The sequence below is a fragment of the Myxocyprinus asiaticus genome, chromosome 17, assembly GCF_019703515.2.
Source record: "Myxocyprinus asiaticus isolate MX2 ecotype Aquarium Trade chromosome 17, UBuf_Myxa_2, whole genome shotgun sequence".
Classification (NCBI taxonomy): domain Eukaryota; kingdom Metazoa; phylum Chordata; class Actinopteri; order Cypriniformes; family Catostomidae; genus Myxocyprinus; species Myxocyprinus asiaticus.
In genome coordinates this window covers 1,237,501-1,262,095 of record NC_059360.1, presented here as the reverse complement: position 1 = coordinate 1,262,095, position 24,595 = coordinate 1,237,501, and the positions used below count along the sequence as shown (strand labels likewise).

The 24,595-nt window shown below is 37.5% G+C and overlaps 1 protein-coding gene across 1 annotated transcript in view; it reads left to right on the top strand.

The window, feature by feature from the left end:
• Window positions 1-11,008: 11,008 nt before the first annotated feature.
• Window positions 11,009-24,595, top strand: part of LOC127455400 (uncharacterized) — a 329,023-nt gene continuing 315,436 nt past the window's right edge. The window contains exon 1 of the mRNA XM_051723274.1: window positions 11,009-11,026. The gene's annotated coding sequence lies outside the window, so the exon portion shown is untranslated. The remainder of the gene's footprint in view (window positions 11,027-24,595) is intronic.

The following is a 24,595-nucleotide window of genomic DNA, read 5'->3' as shown; positions in this document are numbered from 1 at the left end:
TTTACCCATATCCCCCCTAATATTTTATTATTTACACTAAGGGTACAGTAAATAAAGTGCACAGTTATGACAAATGTTGAGTCAGATATCAACCAAAATGTTTACACTGAAGTCACATTGGAAAAAATCTGATACAGATTTAAATTATTTCAGAATTTGAAGTGGAATTGAAAATGTTAGACTCAATGTGATTTTTGTAGTTCACAATGTCAAAGAAAAAAACAGATCTGTGTCACCCCTGAGGGAACAAAAATCACATTTAAGCCTCATTCAGTAGCGGTGTGAATGCTGCTCTAGTTACCCGATTATTCATTTACTCTTTATTTTTTTTTCAGCTAGACATCTTTAGCCGCATTAAGACACTCAGTCATCTTTGCTTTGCCGTGGGGCGTCTAACTAAATCCCCCTCCTTTTGTTCTGGCTAATTTTGTTTAATCAATAGAAGCTTTCCCCTTGAGCAGAAACAGGCTGTATAATCAATATGAATAATAATTGATAAGCATCCATGTCCGAGTGGAGATCCATATAGAATGAGGCTAATTGGATAAGGTTGTGGGGGGTGAGGGTTAACAGGGCCAGGGCCCCTGAGGGTCAAAGGGGCTGCAGAGGATTGTTCACAAGCCCTTGAGACCCTTGAGAGTCAAAGCGAGTGGAAAATGCCTTAACAAAGCCATGCGGCTGTAAATATATTCTATAGTCTGTCAGGGGGTTCCAAATTCACTGAAACAACATTTCAATCTGCTCAAGACCTACTTTGTACATCCTGAATTGCTTTAAATTGGCTATAGAATGTTAATAGCATAATAAGTGGTGTTTGCTAATTTACATGGCTAGTGATCTGAACAAACCCCTAACCCTAAGTGTTAACCTTAAGTGCGTATTTTGTCCTTTTTTGCTTGCTAGAGACATGAATGATACCTCAAATCATGCTACTTGTTGAGGAGAGGTGTGCTATTACTTTATTAAACCATCAAATGTAAAAAATAAATTAAAAAATAAATAAAAAAAAAAAAACATTTGGTGGGTGCTCCTGCATGACAATGCCCTAACAACCACCCAAACACCACATCACATGCATAGTAAAGCACTAACACAAACTCAGAACACCTTAGCAACCATATAACAGCGCCCTAGCAACCATCTAGAACCCCCTAGAAACTGCATAACAATGCACTAACAACCACTCAGAATACCTCAGCAACCACCCAACAATGCAACCACCCAAAACACCCCAGCAACTGGATAGCAATGCACTTGCATTCACTCAGAATATCTTAGCAACCACATAACAACTCCCTAGCAACCACCCACTACAACCTAGTAACGGCATAACAACAAACTAACAACCATTCAGAACACCTTAGCAACTGCATAGCAATGCACTAACAACCACTTAGAATACCTTAGCAACCTTATAACAACACCCTAGCAACCAACCAAAAATACCCCAGTAGCTGCATAGCAATGCACAAACATTCACTTAGAATATCTTAGCAACCACATAACAATGCTCTATCAACCACCTAGAACATCTTAACAACTGCACAGCAATGCACAAACATTACACTAAGAACACCTTAACAACCACATAACTACCTAACAACCACCCACAAATCCCTAGCAACTGCATAGCATTGCCACTACCACAGCCACTCAGAACACCTTAGCAACCATATAACAGCGCCATAGCAACCACCTTGAACACTCTAGCAACTGGATAGCAGTGCTCTAACATCCACTAAGGAACACCTTAGCAAGCATGTACAGTCCTAGCAACCACCTAAGCAACCACATAACAACATCCTAACAACTACTCAGAACACCTTAGCAACTACATAGAAATGCACTAACATCCAATAAGAACACCTTACCAACTACATAACAACACCCCTAGCAACCACCCACTGCACACTAGCAACAGTATAGCAACGCACTAACAACTATTTAGAACACCTTAGCAACTTCATTAAAATGCCCTAGCAAACACCTAGAATATACTAGCAACTGCATAGCACTGCACTAACAATCACTCAGAACACCTTAGCAACCATATAACAATGCCCTAGCAACCACCTAGAATACACTAGTAACTGCATATCAATGCACTTACAACCATTCAGAACATCTTAGCAACCACATAGCATTGCCTTAGCAACCACCTAGGACTCCAAAGCAACTGCACAGCAATGCACAAACATTACACTAAGAACACCTTACTAATCACATAACAACCCCCTAGCAACCACCCACAACACTGTAGCAACTGCATATCAGTGCACTTACAACCACTCAGAACACCTTAGCAACCACCTAGAATACTCTAACAACTACAAAGCAATGCTCTAACATCCACTAACAACACCTTAACAACCACATAAGTACCTAACAACCACCCACAAATCCCTAGCAACTGCATAGCAATGCACTTACAACCACTCAGAGCACCTTAACAACCATACAACAGCGCCATAGAAACCACCTAGAACACTCAAGCAAATGGATAGCAATGCTCAAACATCCACTAAGCAACACCTTAGCAATCATGTACAGTCCAAGCAACCACCTTATCAATCACATAACAACACCCTAACAACTACTCAGAACACCTTAGCAACTGCACAGAAATGCTCTAGCAACCACCAACAGCACCCTAGCAACACCCTAACAACATCTAAGAACACTTTAACAACCACATAACAACACGCTAGCAACTGCATAGCAATGCACAAACATCCAATAAGAACACCTAAAGAACCACATAGGAAAACCCCAGCAACCACCTACAAGACCCTAGCAACTGAATAGCAATGCATTAAGAACCACTCAGAACATCTTATCAATCGTATGGCAAGCACCCACTACACATTGTCATAAGAAAATGTATAAATCTAGTAAGAATTTTATACTTCAAAGATAAAGAAATACATTGATTGGTTTCTTGATAATTCTGTTGAAAATAGCTGGTGGTTTGTGTACAGTATGCAGAAGAGATTCACTTTAAAATGCATTCAAACACAATGACACACTGTAAATGGGTGTGCATGGTTTACTACAGAGTCATTGTTGTGCTCTTAAACTGCTATGGCATGTTACATCGGTGTTGACATGATGAAATATGGCTTTGGGTCGAGCACATGTGAACCCTTTAGGGATGTAATTAACAGCACGTAGAAGCTTCTCATCCCCAGCGGTGATTTCAGAGCAACCCGCCCGCTGCAAATGACATGTACATGTGCCCATTGATGGATTCAGAGCAAATGTCATACACATAAACAGACAGGCTTCGGCCCTGTGACCAGGTGAGAGGGACGAGTGAGCATGGGCGAGTTAAAAATCCGGGCGGACGTCTGCAATGGGCAACAGATGACCTTTTCAAAGAGCATCTCACGAGCCTAACTAAGGTACTCTTTATTTATAGAAGGTATTTACAGAAGCGATTTCCCGAGGTTACACTGAACGAGATGCCACTTCTCATTACCAGCACGCTACTGGCTGCAGCTCATTTTACAGTTGACTGAACACAGGCCGGGTGGCCGGGCCAGGGTCACGCAGACCTACACGCTGTACATCTGTGTGTGTGGAAAAGACCGGCATTGCTGGCCACCAGCTTGTGTTGCTGGAAAGGAAGTCAATAATACCTGAAGTTTTCTATGTTCTCCATTAATATTCCCATTCATCTCAGTTGATCGCTTGGCACATACAGCCCTTGAAATATTTGAATTCCATAATTGCTGATGAGCACTCAGTTCTGGGCACTCTTGAGTCAATCTCCTTTGTTGTAAATGCCATGTGACTAATCACTCTGGAGATGCAGGAAAATTATGTCATAACAAGGCTGATTGGCTAATGGCACCACAAGAATGCATACAATTTCAAACCCTTCACTAGCGACTATACTGAGCTGTGACGTCAATGGCACCAGACAGGAAAACATAAGTCAAAGAGCCCTACAAAGAAAAAAATCAGGCTTTGATAAAATATCTACAAAATATTAAATATTTGCAATTTATATAGGTGTAAATGGTACCTGCTACAAAGAATGGCTATTTGCACCCCCTAGTGTCTGGTGGAACCATAGAAATTTACCACAAAGTGCAACACTAGTGTTGTTAAAGTGCTGTGGAGAGTTGAGAGTGCGTATATACTTTTTGCAAGCAACCCATTTCATCTTGTCCCACTCTTGTCCCACTATTCTACGCATCCTGTTTCCTGTCTCCACTCATAATATTTTCTTTAATACTAATTATGGTAGTAAATAAAAATAAACATGAAGGTTGATTTAGTCACAGTCAACCAGAAGGGTTTGGTCCAGGTAAGAGGCAGAGTCTGTCGATCTCACTCATCATCTTCCTGACCTGGGGTGCAAGGGGTGATGGCTTTCTGCCATGGCTCGGCATCGGTCCTGACTAGATTGTATTGCTCCTTTTTCTAAAGTCTCAAATAGGTAGGGTTAAGTTTAGGTTCAGGTGTAGGTATAGGGTTTTTGTGGGACTCCATATAAACACAATAAACAAGCTGCAGTGATGCCCCTATACCATAAGTTTCTGTGAAAAAAATATCTAGTCAGAATACATTTCAGTAGTCGTCATAGGAGAAAGAAGATTTTTGGGTCCAGGTGTAGTTACAGCATCTACCAGCAGGGGCTAACTGGATCATGCTAACCATCAAAACCTTAATCCCTTGGATGCTGGTTGCTGCTGTCCCAACAAGGTGGCTTAACAAACTTAACCAGCAAGACTACCTTGGTCACCAAGTCCAAGTCCACCAGCTAGATAAGCACCAAACCAACATAAACCAGCTTGGACCAGCATGGGACCTTTTGGTCTTTTCATCAGGGTGGTATAAATCATTGGTGTCGGAGATCTTTCTGGCTCTAGTGACCGTCCTTCACATCCTCCAGACCCACAGTAGCTCAGTGACATGACTGCTGACCGTGAAGGTCTATGCTACACTGCTAACCCCCACCGCTAGCCCTCACGCATGTGTGCCTCATCAAAGCAGCTATAAGTCACCCTTGTAAAGCACCTCGGGCACCTTCACAGTGCTCTCATCCCCAGTGTGGAGTCATCTCTGCCTGGAGAAACGAGAGGTAATGTCAAATCAAAGACAAACCCAATAGTCCACAGCTCACAATTAATGCTACAAAGACAGCAAAACAGAGGACAGACAGTGTGGAGGCTTGGATTGGATCAGTAGATATCAGTCATCATAATTAACCCTATTATTGTGAGAGAAATGCTGACGTACCTAACCCTAACATTAATCCTTACCCTAACCCTGACCCTAATGCTAGAAATCTTTGTTTTACTGAGAATCTCTGGCTGTGTCTGAAATAATGCTCCTTCTCAGGCATTATACAGTGATGGTAAGGTATCAAGGCACGTCAGAATCCAATGTTTACGTCACATGCTGTCCTCCTGTGGACAGTTTTTGAAGGCAGCATAGATGTACCCATCACTGCCTGGGATATCCCATGATCTTGTTTGTAAATTAATTTATAAAGGTCCACTTTTTCATTTTTAACTTTAACCCTAATTTATGATTCCATTTCTAGTGAGAAATGGAATCAGAAAAGCATTGTAGTCATTAAATATTCCCGTGATTATGTCTAATTTTATCTAGATCATCAGACGTGATGTTATTGGGGTGATTTCATTAAACAGTTGCGCTACTTTTGCTTGTGTTATTTCAGTGCAAAAATCTGCATCTTATCATTTACCTCCCGCAATCTAGTTTAAACATGCACAATCAGCACTGAAATAGTGCAGCGTCTTCAGTATTTAAAGACATAGTCATTCTGTGCAAACACGCCTCTTTTCTATGTAAATTAGGCTCATTATTGATTGTGCTTAATTCACAAAAATTGCTGCTAGATGAAATCACTTGAATTTCACCTCTGAAATCCAGTGGTAAAGAAATTTCCCTATATTAACTTTGCATGGGGTTCAAGTTTGGTTAACTTTTTACAAGCAAATTTGCTACATTGCTGCAGGTTTCACACTCGCTTAACATCCCACCACGCTTTGTTTGCATGCAAACTTTCGCTGTGCAAAGGTAAATGTGACAGAGCCTTAGCAGCAAGGCAGTTGCCTTTGGTGTCAGGCATAGTTTCTCTAACCAACTCTGTTCTGAACAAAAAATAACACAACACTTTTGTTCTTGATGTTACATTATAGGTTTTCAGATCATTTTGTTCACAATGATTTTCTAAAAGACAAGAGAAAGTTCTTCAGTGACTTCAGGTTGTAACTGAAATCTCTATTTTTTATTAGTTGATCTTTCTGTTAACAAAGAGCAACTCTATGTTGTAAACCATCTCTAGTGTACATGTTTTCTACTAGAGCAATCGATACCAGTGTGTTGCTGACCAAAGCTGCCGGAATGACGGCATCACTCATGTGCCGTGTGTAGTTGTAATCCAGTTTGAGCCACATCCCTGAGGAACCTCGATCTTCCTGAGAGATTTGAGGGATGGATGGTCTGGTCACATTCAGTGTGAAGAACAAATTATTCCTGAATGGGTGTCACATGCAAATGTCCCTGATGCCATAATTGACATGTTTTATAAGAGCTGAATCTGTGAAGTCTCATTTGGACTTAAAGATTATTTTTTCCTCAGATTGGAAAGGGCTGCTTTTATTCAAAATATATCTAATAAACAGGATATGTTGTCACAGTAAGATGTGTTTGGCATCAATTGCTTCTCATTCTGTGGCGGAGTGGCTGCTTGTTTGACAGTGCTCTGTTGACACCTGTCTGCGATCTGTCAGTTGAGACGACATTAAACGAAGCCCTGACAGTCACAGATAATGACCAGTGATGGAGGAGCTTCTCCAGCTATTAGCAAACACTCCAGCAGATCTCCAGAGCACAAATCTGACCTTTGCTAAGACAGAGATGTCCATGAGAGGAAGGGCAGAGCAGAATGTGATGCATCTTTGCTAGCAGCACCAAACAGTTTCCGAACAGGCCTAACTTTGAAGCGCTACACTATTTCAACACTGTCACGGTTTGGAAATCATATACTTAATAGATACTGTAAGTATGATCTATTATCAATTATCATATACTTATGAACGGGTCGCTCAAAACAAACAGAGCAATGCTGAAAATTATTGTAACAGGGTTGAAAAGAAAGAGCAGGGACAAAGACATTCTCCAAGGTTTTGAAAGATCACAGTGCAGAATATAGCTGTCTGTAACAACTTCCATTAGTTAGCTCTGTTAAATAATGTTCACTATAAACTCCAGAATAATGTATAGTGTATATTTTAGTTATACAGTATAAATCCAAATAAAAGTGCTGTCTGTGCATCAGGCTCCATGTGTCCACTTCTCCCTCTGTCTGTGTATCTGACAATGACTCTGTTCTGAGTGGATGTGACAGCTATCATTTACAGCATCAGTCATTAGAAGCATTTTCAACAGTGGCGAAGCACAGACTATTGTTTGGTATCTGCAATGTTGCTTCCAGAAGCTGTTCAAACAATTAATCAAACAGTAAAATTTCTTAGTGAAAAGAATTAACTACGATCAAAACAATTACCCAAATATGAAAGATGAAATGAATGTGTTATGTCAGATTGAAAATAACTGTATCTCCGAGTCGCCGAACCTTCTGCGCTCAACAGTAGTGTTTTTACATTTCATACACTGGCAATCACATACATTACTGTTTCAATTATTGGCTGTTTGTTGCAAAGTCCCTTCCATTTGAGAGCTTGACCAATCATCATATAGATAAGCTGGGCTCACAGGCAGGACAAATATACATTTCAGTTATGACAACTCTCAGAATGATTTACCATGATAATGTGGGTATGACATATTGGTAGGATATTGGATATTGGTCTTGACGGACTAGATCTGCTATGCTGCTGCTGCTGTAGTGCAAGTATGGAGACTTTCTACTGCTAGAACATACAGATATATTGTGTTAGCAGGCGGACATGCTGCATTGAGGCTGCTGCACAAGTAGACATAAATACAATCCTCGTGTATCAGATCTAGACCAGTGAAGCTGGGGAGGAGGAGGGTTTCAGAGAAAACTCTGAAAAATGTTAGGCATGTGAGCCGATTGGCTTAACATATCACATGTGAGCGAGCTGATTGACTATCAGAGACTTCTAGAGAAGCATGGCGCCTGGGCGGGACCCAAAATGACACATTTAGAGCCTCTCGTCCAATCAACATAGATTTTTTGCGCCTTGATATAAATGGTATAGGTATCTGCCATAGACTCCCATTTAGGCAAAGCTTCAGTAGTGCTCTATGGTCCGAGTGTCCACTGAATTCTATTGACATATTAATGTAGAAAAAATGGATTGCATAATTTGAAAGAACAGCGCGATATTGATGTATTATATTTTACACTTTTATTCTCTAAAATACTGAAATGCACAAAGAGTAGTATGTAATTTATATAGATTATATGTACATATATTAAATTCATCATTGCTGCATTTCTTATGAGATTTTAGGGGAAGCCTTGCTCCCTGTGTAGTTTTCAATCGCCACTGCTTTAGAATGAGCACAATGTGTAGTGTTAAAAAAAAACTGAATTTGAACTAAAAACAAAATATATCAAAAGAATAATTGCACTGACAAAGAGTGAAAACTACTTAATATTTTTAAAATTTCCATAAGTAAAATGGAAATGTGCCTGGAAATTAAAGTTTTTAAATTCTGTAATAGTTCCAGATTTTTAGGTTCCCTGTAATTTTTTGGACTAAAGCAAAACCAAATATTGAGTTTTAGAAAATTACATTTTATAGTGACTCTATGATCTGTATTGTCTGTGAATTTCTACACTCACTTACCACTTTATTGGGAACACCTGTACACCTACTTATTCATCCGATTATCTAATCAGCCAATCGTGTGGCAGCAGTGCAGTGCATAAAATCATTCAGATATGGGTCAGGAGCTTCAGTTAATGATCACATCAACCATCAGAATAGGGAAAATTTGATCTCAGCTTTCTGTTTTTGGCTGACAGAATGCTATTCTTCTCACTACAATTGTACAGAGCGGTTATCTGAGTTATCATAGACTTTGTCTGTTCAAACCAGTCTGGTCATTCTCTGTTGACCTCTCTCATCAACAAGGTGTTTCCATCCACAGAACTGCCTCTCACTGGATATTTTTTGTTTTGGCACCTATCTGAGTAAATTCTAGAGACTGTTGTGTGTGAAAATCCCAGGAGATCAGCAGTTACAGAAATACTCAAACCAGCCCATCTGACACCAACAATCATGCCACGGTCAAAATCACTGAGATCACATTTTTCCCCATTCTGATGTTTGATGTGAACATTAACTGAAGCTCTTGACCCATATCTGCATGATTTTATGCACTGAACTGCTGCCACATGATTGGCTGATTAGATAATCGCATGAATAAGTAGGTGTACTGGTGTTCTTAATAAAGTGGTCGTGAGTGTAAATCTACAGTATGATGAATACAATTTCAGATGTCTGCTTTTTTAAGTTCAGTGCTCATTGGTTTTATATATATAAAAGAAATAAACTGGCACAGACACCCATAATGCAAGTTAAGTTTATCATTTTAATTAAACTAGTCCCATGATTATATTTACGGCAGGCAGGATTTGAAAGTTTTATAATCACACTGTAAGTATAGCTGACATTGAGCCGGATGTTTTTGAGTTCAGTCATTAAAGATCTTCAGCTGTAGGGATGAAAACAGTGCTGACACACAGACATGTGAAACAGATTGTCATGTGAAACACTTTCCTTCATATTTATATCCATTTACAGTAATTAGTAAAAAACACACAGATGGTGTTGCTTCACAAACTCTCAGACTGTGAATGTGAGTGTCATCAACGGCCAAATCAGCCAATCAGCAGAGAGAGAAAAACCTAAAAACTCTTTCACTCTAAAAGGCTTGTAGCCTTCCATATCAAAATGTATTTTTTTTTTTCTGTGGAACTGACATTAAACGAGAGCACTCTGATAATGAATAAGAGCCATTTGAACCAGTAAAACAATGATATTTAGGTGCCATATGTGCTGTGTTAAATGCTGTGAGACAGCTGGAACAGACCAGTGTTACTGGAGAAACACCAGCAAAAGAACTGCTGTGATACAAATAAATGATTCCAGACTCCAGGAAGAAGACACTTTACATGAGTTCCCTTCCAGATGGAGTGTGTGTGTGTGTGTGTGTGTGTTTGTGAATACACTGTAATAGTTTAACTGTATCATATATACTGTATATACTGTATATGTCTGTATATACAGTACATGTGTGTTTTCTTAGCTATAGTTTGGGGACAGATTTGTCCCCAGAAGTGAGTTAAACCAGACAAATCCTTCCTTTATGAGGACATCCATCCAAATCCTCAATTGTAAAAACAATTCATACATAAAAATAAATGCAAAAAAAAAAAAAAAAAAAAAAAAAGATTTTTAAAAATACAGTTACATTGAAAATTAAGCTTAAGGTTTTTTACTTACGTTTGCATAGACTCTGAAATGTAGACAGTAGATGTATTGATAGCATCTAAAACATTAAAAATGTTAGCTTTAACTCAGTTGACACATTAACCTAATTTGACATTATGAAGGTTTCATTCTGTTCTGTGATTTCTGGTGTGCTATTCAAGTTGTTTTATAGGAGTATATGACTTTAACTAAGACTAAACTTTACAATGTTGAAATGAATACAAATTCTGTGATCATTTCATCATTACTTAATCATTCAATTTGTATTTAGTTTGACGTGGGCGTTTTCTGAATACGTGGCACTTAAACAAAAATGAAAAAAGCACCAAAAAAGTAATCCATTGTATTTATGCACTGTAATCCAAGTTTTCAGAAACCATATGATAGCTCTTTGTAAGAAATAGACCCAAATTTAAATCTTTTTTCAATGATCTTCATCTCAATCCTCAATAGCTGCCTAAAAAGTCAAATCGCACTCATGTAAACATTAAAATACTGTTGCCTCAGGTGTATTTCAAACTGTTCTGAGACCAGTGCAGACAGACAGCACACTGGAGGTTAAGTCATTCACTAAATAGGGAGCAAGGGAGCATCCTATAGCTCTCTATGCAGTTAAGTGCATTCACTCCTAAAATCTGATCAAAAGTTCAGTTTCAGGCTGCAGATGATGTTTGGATCACTCAACATGTTTGACAGACATGAGACAATGATAATCAGTACATAGATTCAGAATTTATAATGTATCATTTTATTTTAACATGATTGACAGTGATTGGATGATGCTGGACATTACTTTGAATCTGAATTAATTATGCTAATTTCTGATGTAATGTCTGTAATGTCTCAAAAACATGAATAATCAACACTCCTGGAAACATAATAAACTATTTGATGAAAAAAAAAAAAAAATTACTATAGCTTAGTGTTATTTAAACTTTCACAACGTTGTCCTCACATACATGGTGGTATGTGGACATACATTTTTAGGGAAACTATATATTTATTTATTTATTTATTTAGCTGGTTTATTAGGTGCTACTAGTTACAAATCAGAGGATTATACAAATGTATTTATTATATAAAGGACTCATAAATATGCTTACGTTTCTAAAGCTGTAAAATCGTACAAAAAAGATGTACGTTTAAATGATGCAAACGAATACCTACAAATAATAATTAGATCAGGCTGTATAATTAGCTTTATATACTTAGGTAAATGTGTTTATTAGTATTAGTAATGTCATGATGAAATCACTCAGTTCAGAAATTACAATTAAACTGCAAAAATGTAAGATGCATTCAAATGAGAGCTGTGTATCTTGCTGCACAGAGGTAATTCAAATCAGTCTGCTATGCGGAGATGCGTGTAGATAAACATTTTTCTGAAGAAAATGTGCATGGTGCTCGCCCTTGAAAAAGTCACCTCCACAATGGTGGGGTGTTCTGGGTTAGTGTTTAGTGGTCCAAATCAAAAGACTTCACCCTCAAGTAATATTCTACTATCTAGATCTGACTGGAGTCTCTCCTTCAGTGTAAGTCTATGGAATTTTTCAGGTGAAAATATTAAGTGTGATCTGTTAGTAAAGTAACAGTGCTTCTCTCCTCAACAACACCCATGATTTGAGGAATCATTCATGTCTGGAGCACAGATGATACAGGACAAGTTTGATGCTGAATACAAAGGGTTTGTTCAAATTATTAACCTTAAATATGATCAATAGTGATCCTTGACTTAGCAAACACTAGTACAACATCATGGTATTCTTTTAGCAAAGAGAATAAAGTGTTATTGTTAAGTGCGTTACTATACAACTACAGTGTACAATTGTTCTCAGCATGAGATAGGATCTGAAATCTGAGAACCAATAACATATATATATATATATATATATATATATATATATATATATATATATATATGTATATATATCAAAATAATAAATATAATCTGTGGCCAGATTACTGTGTTTGCTAAGAGAGTCTTGAGACAGAATTTTGTCAGAACACTAAAACGAGCATGTGTGTGCTGGCACACAGAAACATTTTCAATAATGGTGTTTGCCAGTGGCAGAGATTATAGTGGGCAGACACGTGCTGCATGCACCTTGTGTAATCCTCTTTTAGGAACGCACGCGTAAATGAAGACTTTTTGCGACACGCTAATAACATGCCATGGCATCAGATATCATTGACTGTGAATTTCTGGCACGATGACTTGACAAAATAATGACCATCTGGCAGGCTGATGTTTATACTTTGCAAAGAAAGAGTTCCTGTGATATCAGAGATGTAATGCTCTTTAGCCAGTGCAGGAGATGTCTCGGCATGCGCCGCTGAAGGTGTTGTAGGAGGAAGGTGAAGAAATATGAAGCTCCCTAAACATTGTTTCAGGAAATCACCACTGATTAAATTTTTCATGCACAGTTTCTCTGTAACCACGCAACGTTCCTGAGGAGGTTTTGTGTTTGTTTGTTTAGAAACAGAAGTGAAGAGGATATGCTGGTGTGCCAGTTGAAGAGCGCTGCAGGCCACTTTCCTGTACACCGTGTGTTTTTAAAGGGAAGCCGTGGCGCATCAGGTTCACTCCTCTGAGCTTTCATAAAAAGCCTCAGTTATCCTCCACTCATTATTGTACTATGAGTATTGACTTTAGCCCACAGTCATGTGCAGATAAAATGGTGTAAGGTCTTGTCCTAAGTGATTACTCAGAATTACAAATCACTCTGTGTGTAACCCGATCCGCAATCACACATCGCCTTCTGCCAAGCGGCTAGCGTGCGGATGGCTGCACTGAATGAAGCTTTGAGGGGCCACAACACATCCAGATACACAAGTTTGCTCAGAGCATACACAAAACTGGTCACATGACAATCATAATACAGTTGTGCTCAAAAGTTTGCATACCCTAGCAGAAATTGTGAAATTTTGCCATTGATTTTGAAAATATGACTGATCATGCAAAACAAAACTTTTTTAAGGATAGTGATCATATGAAGCCATTTATTATCACATAGTTGTTTGGCTCCTTTTTAAATCATAATGATAACAGAAATCACCCAAATGGCCCTGATCAAAAGTTTACATACCCTTGAATGTTTGGCCTTGTTACAGACACACAAGGTGACACACACAGGTTTAAATGGCAATTAAAGTTTAATTTCCCACACCTGTGGCTTTTTAAATTGCAATTAGTGTCTGTGTATAAATAGTCAATGAGTTTGTTAGCTCTCATGTGGATGCACTGAGCAGGTTAGATACTGAGCCATGGGGAGCAGAAAAGAACTGTCAAAAGACCTGCGTAACAAGGTAATGGAACTTTATAAAGATGGAAAAGGATATAAAAAGATATCCAAAGCCTTGAAAATGCCAGTCAGTACTGTTCAATCACTTATTAAGAAGTGGAAAATTCGGGGATCTCTTGATACCAAGCCAAGGTCAGGTAGACCAAGAAAGATTTCAGCCACAACTGCCAGAAGAATTGTTCAGGATACAAAGAAAAACCCACAGGTAACCTCAGGAGAAATACAGGCTGCTCTGGAAAAAGATGGTGTGGTTGTTTCAAGGAGCACAATATGATGATACTTGAACAAAAATGAGCTGCATGGTCGAGTTGCCAGAAAGAAGACTTTACTGCACCAATGCCACAAAAAAGCCCAGTTACAATATGCCTGACAACATCTTGACACACCTCACAGCTTCTGGAGTGACGAGACCAAAATAGAGCTTTATGGTCACAACCATAAGCGCTATGCTTGGAGTGGTGGCTCACTGATGTTTTGGGGGGGGGGGGGTGGTGAGCTCTAAAGGCACGGGGAATCTTGTGAAAATTGATGGCAAGATGAATGCAGCATGTTATCAGAAAATACTGGCAGACAATTTGCATTCTTCTGCACTAAAGCTGCGCATGGGACGCTGTTGGACTATCCAACACGACAATGACCCTAAGCACAAGGCCAAGTTGACCCTCCAGTTGTTACAGCAGAAAAAGGTGAAGGTTCTGGAGTGGCCATCACAGTCTCCTGACCTTAATATCATCGATACACTCTGGGGAGATCTCAAACGTGCGGTTCATGCAAGATGACCAAAGACTTTGCATGACCTGGAGGCATTTTGCCAAGACGAATGGGCAGCTATACCACCTGCAAGAATTTGGGGCCTCATAGACAACTATTACAAAAGACTGCACGCTGTCATTGATGCTAAAGGGGGCAATACACAGTATTAAGAACTAAGGGTATGCAGACTTTTGAACAGGGGTCATTTCATTTTTTTCTTTGTTGCCATGTTTTGTTTTATGATTGTGCCATTCTGTTATAACCTACAGTTGAATATGAATCCCATAAGAAATAAAAGAAATGTGTTTTGCCTGCTCACTCATGTTTTCTTTAAAAATGGTACATATATTACCAATTCTCCGAGGGTATGCAAATTTTTGAGCACAACTGTAATTAGTATGACATGGCGAAATCATACAAGTTGGCTCAAAATGTGCGCTTTGATAATGACGTACAAAGTATCATATTTTTTTACTTCTATGGAGATAAATGAACAAACCAACAAATAATGTTTTAACAGGTTTAACCCCTAACCTAAACCTAAACATAAAGTTTAATCCCTTACATAACCCAGAACACATCAGGATTTGGAATAAGATGAAGGAAGCGTATTACATGTTATCAACACAGTCATTTGTATTGCATAAATAAATGGATTTGAATGAGTAACTATATTTGTTCACTGGTTTTTCCTTTCTTAAAATCAAATTTTGGATTGGAGGCTAAATAAAATGTTATGTCTGTATAGAGTGCAAAAGTCTGGTTCAAAACTAAAAACCCCATTCATTTTCTCCATAGGGGAATTGATTATTAATGATAATGTATAAACCTTTAAAGACAGACGTACCGTGAGCTCTGAGGTTGTTAATCGATGGTATACGCTACTGTTGAAAACATCATTTCAACGTACATTTTTTAAAATCATGTTTAATAACAGAATCCCATGCCTGATGTCATGAAAATTATGTGACTATTTCAACATTTTTGCAGAACAAAATCACATTCCTACATGTTTGGCTGCAGTTTCCCAGTGAAATGCCCAGCCCAGGGGTGCCAAAAGCAAGTGAAATGGTTTCTATTAGAAACTTCTATTAGTACCACCCTAACCTAAAACTTTAACCTAAACCTAACCAATAGTATTCTTAACCCTTCTATGGTAATCTGTCATTTTTGACTGAAATAAATTTCCTCATTTAATAAAAATGGTTTCCTTTATCTGAGCAGTACAAGACTTGGTGACTTTTCCTCCATTTGCCATCTGAACATAAAAAATGGGCTTGATTCGATAAGTCTAAGTGGTTGTAAAAAAAAAAAGAAAAAAAAAGAAAGCAACACCTTTGGTATTCGTGGTCAGAATTGACCGACCATTTTGATCTGTCAAATACAATCAATAAATCAGCCACAATGCAGAAAAAGAGCAAAAAAAAAAAAAAAAAAAAAAAAAAACATACAGAAATTACAGAGTGAGACTCTAAAACATCCTCAGTGCAAAACATACACACCAACTCACACACAAACACACCTACACACAACTGGTGTGACTATAACACAGAGCTTTTTTTTACATTTGTCCAAAAAAACAATAAATCAGTCACAATGCTAAACACACACACTCAGAAATGAAGGGGTGAGACGATAACACACTCACAATGCAGAACACACACACACACACACAGAGAGAGAGAGAGAGAGAGAGAGAACCACTGCATCAATAAGTTGTCATTGTAGGCATTACAAGTCAGTCTGTTGTTTTCCAGCTGATGACAACAATCTGACACAATCATGTTTGCAAAATACATTTTTACTACAGAAAGTTTGAAATTGCAAAATGTTTACTCTGATTCTTCTGTTTTATGCTCTAATTTAATTTTCAGAATTTTGCAGTTCATTTCTGTTTCTTGATGTTCATTTTCTTGACATTATTATGCATTTACTTTGAATTATTACATTTTTATGTTTGAAATAAATTATTGGTAGAAAAATGATTATTTTGTGTCTTCTCTTTGTAACACCATGGTCAGGTTTGATTGCAAGCTTAATGACATTAACTGCAAAAACTGACACTTCAAATCCATTTTAAAATGCTAAACTTTGACAAATAATTGTTTGATAATGTCTAAATATATATCCAAGTGCATATCTTGTAATAAAATATAAAATTAGGTTACAACAAGCCCAGACTACACGTTAGGTGGCTACAGACATCTACTGGCTGTTACTGGCATGACATGGTTTTCAAGTCATGTTATTTATATTTTGTTCATCAGATGGCAGCAATCTGCCTCCAATTTATGTCACATTCTCATATTTTCTTCATGTTTCAACTTATAGAAGTATAGGTTCTTAATTAAAAATTAAAATAAAAATTGGTTATTTGCATATGCAAATTAATATTAAAATGTAGAAATGTACATGTAAATAAGATCAAAATAGTATTAAATCCAAAAATAAATGCATAATTTTATTTATCTTTCTACAGGGAAGAAGAAATGGTATCATTATCAAGATAAATTAAGGAGTGCCTATTTGCAAGGGTTTGATCCGGAGACGGGGTCTGTCGATTGCACTCGTTCCCGCGGCTCGGCATCGCTTGTGTGTACATTGCATCACTGTATTACTAAAATTGTAGTAACCATGTTCTTTGGCAGAAACCATAGTTTTAATGCAATTAACCATGGTTTTACTACAGTAATAATGTGATAATATAGTAACCATGGTTAATTTTGTGGTTACTGTAAATGTACAAAAAATACCATGGTGAAACCATGGTTACTGTAGTAAAACTAAGGTTATTTTTTCTAAGGTAAGGTTAAGGTTAGGTTTAGGGGTAGGGGTTAATGTAGTGTGTCTGTGGGACTCTAAATAAACACAATAAGCACACTCAGTGATGCCCATACTGTATGTACTGTAAGTATTTAAATATGGGTGCATATAGTAACTGACAATATTTGCACTGGGGTGCAGTTAGTATCTACCATTATTTGCACCAGGGTTGGGGTACAAATAATATCTGCCACTGTGTGCACTGGGGTGTAAATAGCATATACCATTATTTGCACCAGGGTGTAAATAGCATCTGCCTAAAAAAAAAAAAAGAGGTTACTCATCAGACCCTTCCGATCAAAAATTACCACGAATACCAAAGGGAGGTGCCATTGTTCAATACCATAGGAGGGTTAAAGCAAATGAGAAGCAACATCCTTACCTGAAACCAACACCTAAACCTAACTGATAGTGTTCTAAAAGCAAATGTGACTTGACAAGTAAATGTTCTGTAGCAACCACATTATTTTGTGTCAATTATATTTGTCTGCTGTAATACAAGCGTTAAAATGTATCATTTTTCAATTCAATTTATAGTAAAAGATTTTTTATATCATAACTTAGCAGTGTGTGAGTAATACAGCGAAAAATAATTGTTTATAAAGACATATTTAGCCATTTTACTTGTGATTTGTGTGAAAGTGAATAAAATACACAGTTGTTGTAGCACCTCTACAGTTAATTTCACCAGGAAACTGCAGCTAAACGTAGAAGGGGTTACACAAAAACTTAGTTAAAATTTAGCAAATATTTTGTTATAATAGCTTTTATTCTATGAGACTGGGTTGGATTCCTGGTGAAGAACTACACTACCCATGATCCTGAAGAGAAAGATCCACCAATCAGAGAATCACGTCAGAAGAGATTTGGAGCTCAGCCCACTCCCATGATGCACTGTGAATGACACAATCCAGTCGCTCTCCCTACACTCTCAAACTACTTATATATATGAATTTATCTGAACATTTTGCAATAAAATTTAAATATAATGTTTTTTTATACTTAATCAACAACTTTAAATCATTAGTTTTATATTTTCTACAATTCGATTATGTTATTCGCAATGCTTCATGGGATTGTAGTTCATTTCCTCATTAAAGACGTTCAGTACACATACTTGTATGTTTGTCTTTTTGTCCGATTTTCAAATATTTTTTTGGCTTCAAATCAAAGTTTGTACTGTTGTGATTCACCTCAGAGCTGGTTGGTTTGGTTCATGGTGCACAACTCTTTAATGCAGGATTTTATGAAATCACTATGGAAAAAAATTAATGGGAAAAATATTTCTGGAACCAAGACAGCTGAAAAAGTAGGCGGACACTTTTGGGCTCTATTGTATTGATCTGAAATTCTGTTTGTTGATTGGTTGGTCTCTATGAGAATAAAAGTCAAGCTTCTTCAATCTTACTTCAATCAAAGCTTCAATCTTACAATTTCGCCATTTCTCAAATGATACTATGTAGGCATGCGCCTCACAAAACATGCTACATGCACAGACAGGTTAAAAAAACACACATGCATTCATATTCCCAAATAATGGACTGGTTCCGCACACACATACACCCACGACTGCGGCCAGACAAGCGCGTTCAGACACGCCGAGCTCGAATATTTCTCTCTGACAGTTAAGTTTTAATTGGGGAGATGCTTGAGTGTGGGCCGCTGTCACACGCCTGGCGATTTGAGGCTTTCTGGGACAGGAAGCTCTGCGGGGCCTGTCAAACTGTCTTGACTCGCGGTGGGACTTCGCCGTGGGTGTCCCCACTCATTTAGGATTGTGCAGACAAAGCACCAATTAAAAGCGGCCTTTAAACAATCGAATTAAACCCCCTGGGCTGATTCGACAGCCTGCAGGCCCGGAGCTGCGGGAAAATCGTCTGATTAGGAATTCCACATCCATATAGATCATCTTAATTCTTACCAGCTCTATCAGTGTCTATTTACAGGACATGAAAAAGGGACTTTTTGTTGCTGTGCAATGTGCGTGATCAGCAAGTTTAATTTAGAAATACTTATAATCTAGCTGTGATTTCCATTGCAGCATTTCTAATGCACTCGTTGCACTCTGTAAAAAGTGGCAACCTACATTTGCTACCTTAATGAGCTATTTCTTCTCCATCTGACCCTTACAATTAGTTTTATTGGTTTAACCTAGTGTTTTCAGGTCGATTATTTCAACAAAATGAAATAATATTGTTGACAGTTTTTTTATGTTACCATTTTGAACAGTGCAATGTTTGCTTTTATTTTATTTTTGTAACTGTTTGATCATTGTACCGTTTGTAAATTATTGCACATTTATGGTACAGTGACCTTGAACTTCTTGAAAGGAACTGTAAAAAATAAGATGTAAAATAATAATATTAATAGTACTATTATTAGCTGTAAAAAAAAAAAAAAGTGTTAACGCAATTATTACCTCACAGATTTTTTCCTACTTGATCTAACCAATAAAAATGACTTTTACTCATCGGTGTAACCTCATTTAGGTTGTTAACCAAGATGAATAAATGCTATAAAAGTATTGTTCATTGTTAGTTCATGTTAACTAATGTCAACAAATACAACCTTTTTGTAAAGTGTTACCCTTTTCTTTACAGAGCAAGTTGTGCTGATGTTGCTGTTGTTGTAAGAAACATTTCCTTTCAGGCATGAAATCGGTCTAATAATCGATCTGTAACTAGCTTTGTGTCATTGGTAATTTCTCTTACTCAGCCATATGCTGATTTGGTTAATAATCATTGCAACATTTGCAGCAGCTAATTACTGTAGGTGCAAAATGTGGTTGATGGGGTTTCGCGTGGTGTCAGAAATATTATTAAAAATAATGGTTGTCTTTTGATTCCTGCAGATTTGCAGGTGGAAGAAGGGACCAGCGCTGATCACGTGCGTCTGATGCCGTGAAGGATCCAGAGTGTGATTTTCTTGCCAAACTGATGAACCCTGTGTCTTTAAGAGCACAGAATGTCTTTAATGTATATTTTAGTCACTCTCCTGCATTCCTCTTATCATATACATGAAGTCCATATGCCAGATCCATATGGCCCAGCAGCCTGACCTGACACACTGATGGAGAAGCATCATCCATCACAGATGCCAGCCACTTGCCCAGGGTGAGGAGAGAGAGAGACTGATCTATCACACACGCAAACACACACACGCACACAGATACACACACACACACACACACACACACACACACACACACACACACACACTATCATTACAAGGACTTTCCATTGACTTCTATTATTTTTTTATACTGAGCTAATGAAAAGACAAACCTTTCTGCATTTTTACATTTTCATTAAGGCATTATTTAGTATGTATTAAGCTCAGTTGTGTTTTCATCCCAATAATGTAGCTGGAACAGAAACACACACTCACATGGAAGCATGCTCAGATTTGTCCTAGAGGGGGAGATGTCGGCATGCGATGCAGCCACAGAGAATCAGGGTGGGGTCGATACACACATGCAGCTTCTGTAACACACATTAATGTCGATACACACATGCAGCATATAATGCTTCAGTGTCTCAAATAAACCTGATGTACAATCTTTTTCAGATAAATGTAAAGGGAAGAGAGGGGCTAGTTGTCACACTTTATACTCCAGTGAATATTTCTAAGGGTCTGATTATTTTTGTCAAATTCTATTTCTGAATATTCACATACAGTAACTTGGGACTTTGCTGGGAAAAAAAGCTATCGGACATTGTCAGTGTTGATTACAGTTCACTGAACACACGTTGAGCTTTCGGGACCACTTGCCCCAATAGTGGGGCACGTTGTCACAATGGAACCAGTGGTCATAGGTTTCATGTGAACATTGTGGGGTGATAGGTGAATGTGTCCCCACTATCACAACCACCAAAACTATGTAAACCTACACTGGCATTAAACAGACTATTACAGTTTTTTTAATTTTTTTTTTTTTTAGCAAAATTTTAAAAAAATGAAACGAAGCACAAAAGGTAACAGACAAAAAAATCTAAACATTGTTTCAGCCAACAAATACTGCAGTTGAGAAACTGTATACATTTGTGACATTTAAAACACATATGACAACTTTACCTGAACCTGATTTCTTTTTTTTTTTTTTTTTAAATACCTTGGAACTAGTTGTTTGAGACTAACATACAAAACCTCTGCTAGATAAAACACACATTTGTGTAATTGGACTTTTGACTCCAAATCTTATCATTACTGAGATATAGTGCTTGTGACAAATAGCCCCGGTCTTCCCTGCATTTGGAATATTTTACCTATTTGCATTTTATATCATGTTTTATATTTTTCAAAATGTATAACTCTTTTAAAATATTGATGTCTAAACATAAACCCAAAAGTGGTTTTATTTCATAGGTTATAAACATTTAAATATTTATTTGTGATATAATTCATATTGTTGTATGAGGTTTAAATACACATTTAGAATCATTAATTAGAAATAATTAATGCAATATTTGCTCAACTGAAATTACATGAATGTATTCTGAAGTTTCTCTAGGAAATATGTGTTAGAAATTGTGTAAACAGTATTTGTTAAAGTAGTGCACTCACTCTAAAACAGTAGTGGAAGGAATAAGCCAGATACTAAACAGAATGTAATTTTTCATGACACACATAAAGGCAAAAGGTGAACAAGAAGATGGTCATGTGCTCTCACAGGAGAATCATCTAACGGTTACTCGTATGAAATCAGAGGTGCTGCTTTACTCCTGTATGTCATGACGGCAGCCGGGGAATAAGAGCACGAGTAACCTTAAACCCCATTAAAAATAATCAGACTCATTTCTGGATGCATGTCTGCACACACACACACACACACGGCCTCGCTGCAGCCAACGACAGACGATCCGTTCTCTATCACATGAATTATTAAGGCTATGTTAGGGGAACAGGCGACTTAAATGTAATATGTGGTCTTGTTATTTGCTTCTACCTTTTTGTAAGCGCTCAGCTTTAATTAAGGCTGCAGGACAGAGAGAGAGAGAGAGAGAGAGAGAGAGAGAGAGAGAGAGAGAGAGAGAGAGAGAGAGAGATTTTTTTTTATTTTATTATTGTTGCTGAGAATGTGTCCAACTACAATCTGCTGCTTTTTGACTTGTGCAGTTGTTCAGTGCCTGAAGTCATACATGTTTTTACACATACTGTAAGAAATGCTGTAACAAGGGGCAAAACAATCACAGACATTTGTGTGTGTGTGTGTGGTATTAAAAATACATTTTATATAATATTACATTTATTTATAAGACTGTATTTGACAACATTAGTTAACATCAGTAGTTAACATGAACTAACAATAAACACTAGCTCTTGTACCACTTATTAATCTTGGTTCGTGTTAATTTCTACATTTCCTAATACATCTTTAAAACGAAAAGCTGTATATGTTTACATTAGTTAATGTAATATGAATACGACCAAACATGAACTAACAATGAACCATTATATTTCATAAATTACCATAAAAATATTAATAAATGCTGTAAAATGCGTGCTGAGCGACTCCAGCCAGGACTCCTAAGCAACCAGATTGGCCCGGTTGCTAGGGAGGGTAGAGTCACATGGGGTAACCTCCTCGTGGTCGTGATTAGTGGTTCTCGCTCTCAATGGGGTGTGTGGTAAGTTGTGTGTGGATCGCGGAGAGTAGCATGAGCCTCCACATGCTGTGAGTCTCCGCGGTGTCATGCACAGCGAGTCACATGATAAGATGCACGGACTGACGGTCTCAGAAGCGGAGGCAACTGAGACTTGTCCTCCGCCACCCGGATTGAGGTGAATAACCACACCACCACGAGGACCTACTAAGTAGTGGGAATTGGGCATTTCAAATTGGGAGAAAAGGAGATAAAAAAAATAAAAATAATAATAATAATAATAAAAACATGCTGTAAAATATCTTGTTCGCTTTTATTTCATGATACCTATTACATCTACTGTAATCATGTCAACAAATACAGCTTTATTGTAAAAGGTTACCATTATATTGTTATTATAATATATTTAAAAAAGAATATAGTTATATTTGAATATTTGGTTAATACTGGCACAGAGTAGAAGAATAATGTAATAATATGTGATGATATTTGCTAATCTGTAACATTCAGCCCCAAAACATTTTGAATGTCCATTGGCACATTTTGAAAGAGAAATATAACAGATTATAATTTTATTTATTTTTTTTCAATTATAATGTGTGATTTAAATTACATTTGCTCAGTCATCTATTCAAATTCTAAGTATATCAATTCAAATCTTACTGTAACTGGGATGAAATAATGTACAGTAGCACTTTAGGCTTCAGATTAGTAAGAATAAATAACTATTGGCACTTACAATGTCTGTAATCAGCCATAGAAAAACCCTGTATATGCTCATCAGTATTAGTGTAGATATGGCCTTGCACTTGATCAATAGAAACATGGGTAAAAGCTTCAACCCAATGTTCAAGCCAAATCTTCACCCTTGCTTTGGGCCAGTGAAAATATTCTTAAAGGTTTAGCAGTATGCTTTTCAAATGAAATGATACATTTTTCCCAAATAAAATACATTTATAGAATGACCCAGTGCTTATAATATATGGAGAGCACTAAACAGACATGCTGTAGTTCACTTTGGTAGAATAAATCTGTCTTCCTCCCAAAGTAGAGTAATCCATGAGGCCCAGAACGGCAACACACACTGCAGATGACAGACAGGTGCATGTAAACACACACCGCCAGCACACACTCATCAAAGACAACGACTATTGTTGTGGTCAGCGTTGTCCAACACGTGTCAGGACTCATGGAGAGCGAGAGAAGGTCAGGTGATTTGATTCACTGACACAGTCTTCTGGTGACCTCTTAAATGGATCCGCAAATGGGTGTCAGTCCCACCACAAAACACAAACTTTATTGATCAAAGATCACGTCAAAACATCCCGGCAGTGCAACGAATCACAGTGTCCTGACACGAACTATCAGAGAGCCTCACACACCGAGGAACCCTGAAACACAGCATTATTTCAACCCTGTCACAGTTCGTTTGGAATTCAAGTCTTATCATTTGAATAATTAACTGAGGAAATTCATATAGTGTGAATCACACATTATAATTGAAAAATGTATATTTCTCTTTTAAAACATGTTTGTGGCATCAACCCTGTTACATTCAATATGTTTTGGGATTGAAGATCAGTGAAAAAAGTGTCCACTAATTGCCTTGATTAGCAAATGCCATTATTTAGAGTCAGTATTCTTG